We start from the raw sequence: 1,927 nt of genomic DNA, 5'->3' as shown, positions 1-1,927 counted from the left end.
TGGTGACCAATTGGATCTTATGGCTGAGGGGTAAGAAATTAGAGGACCCCAATGTTTATAGTTTAAGTGTCTGGGGAGATCATGTTACCACCTACAAGAACAGGGAAGTGGGGAGAGAGTAAGGCGGGAATTGAGTATCAGGAGGTCTGTGATGCAAAGATTTGACCAGGTCATGAATTATAGTTTTTTTTTTAAGTGTCATAATACAGTAAGTACTTTTAATCATAGAGTACGTAATGTACATTTTTAATAGAAAATTGTATTTTTCCACTTAATCTGTAGAATATGTTTGTTATGGGAAATTAAATCTGCTCACATAAGCTGTAAATGAACTAACTCAACTATATTACTTAGGTTCCCTTGATAAGTAGAAAACTTTAGAGTCTCTTGCTCTGTTAGCCTTTTCCTTTGCAGACTGCTCGCAATGAAGAATACTTCTAGCAGTTTCAAATCTACTAAACACAGTGTAAAAATACTCTCTCTCACACCTTGGATACCTTATTTAAACAAGATGCAGAATTGATGGGCCATAAATCTCACCCAATGTGGTAATTCCTAAGTTCCAAAATAACACACTTGATCTCTAACACTTTAGCATGAATGTGTATAAGGTCATATGAGAAGGGAGTGCGTATGGTATAAAAACACGGAGGATGAAACTCAGAAATAAAGCCTCAGAAAATTAATTGTTACAGTATATCTCCTACTTACAGTGATTATAATTTATGGAAGTCCGTTTTCAGTTAACTATATGTAAAGCCAGTTGATATTTTATCTATGCTCTTCTTTTCTTGCCTTTCTCTTTTTCTCTGTTCTCCTCTAATTCCTCTCTTCTCTGATTTTTCTTCTGCCTTATCTTTCCTCTCCTTTTCAAATTTCACTACCCCTTTTTTCATTTTTCACTCATCTTCCTTATTTCTAGCCCTATTTTTAGCTTCCCTTCTTAAGCCAATAAAAGACATATCTTTTTGAAGGACTATCATAATTTTTTTTTTTTTTTTATGCAAGGCAACCCTTGGTTGACCTCATAGGTTGCAAGGACCTTGTCAGCTTACAATCCTTTATTTTTTAAAATTTTTTTTTTTTTTTTTTTTTTTTACACCTACAGCACCTGGTCTTCCTAGGTGGTTTCCCATCCAAGTACTAACCAGGCCCCACCCTGCTTAGCCTCCAAGATCAGTTGGGATCGGGCTTCTTCAGGGTAGCATAGCCATAGACTATCATAATTTTTTTAAAGTTAACTTTCATCAACTAAGAGTTTCCCTTTTAAATTGGAAAAGGAGGAAAGGAAGGAAGGAGAGAATTATTTTCTGATTTTTTTTCATAGTTTTTTTTATGATGACATTGATTAACAAAATCTAGTAAGTTTCAAGTGTACAATTCAACAGTAAATCATATATGTATTGCAATGTGTGTTCACCACCCATAGTTAGATTTCTTTCTGTCATCACATATTTGACTCCTTTCCCCCCATCTATGTCTTCTGATTTTTTTAACTAAAACATACTAAATCAATATAATGGGATCATATAAAAGAATATTACTTTATTTCACTTCATAGTCAGTATATCAGAGATAGATCCAGGTTTTGTGGTGCCTAAAGCTGAATCATACAAAATCAAGTATGAAAGCAAATATTTATTTTTAATAAGAACAATTGAAACAAATTGAAAAAATTAAAGCTGACATGTTATATATATATATCTCAAATATCAGAAAAATAATATAATGTTTTTATATTATTTTACTACCTGATACACTTCTGATACTTTTTCCTCACATCTTTTGGCTTCATATTTTTTTTATTTTTACTTCATATGGCAGTGATTTCACAATATTCTCTGTAGAAAAAATAATGGTACTGTTACAAATTTGTGCCCTATAAACAGAAACATGGAATAAGTTCTATCATGAAAATTCTATTTAT

General features: G+C 32.3%; 1 pseudogene; it reads right to left on the bottom strand.

Moving 5' to 3' along the window:
- Nucleotides 1-1,099: 1,099 nt before the first annotated feature.
- LOC118601394 lies at nucleotides 1,100-1,218 on the bottom strand (annotated as a pseudogene).
- Between the last annotated feature and the right edge of the window lie 709 nt (nucleotides 1,219-1,927).

Source organism: Rousettus aegyptiacus, unplaced genomic scaffold (assembly GCF_014176215.1).
Source record: "Rousettus aegyptiacus isolate mRouAeg1 unplaced genomic scaffold, mRouAeg1.p scaffold_m13_p_3, whole genome shotgun sequence".
In the NCBI taxonomy this organism is placed as follows: Eukaryota; Metazoa; Chordata; class Mammalia; order Chiroptera; family Pteropodidae; genus Rousettus; species Rousettus aegyptiacus.
This window is presented reverse-complemented; position numbering and strand designations above follow the sequence as displayed.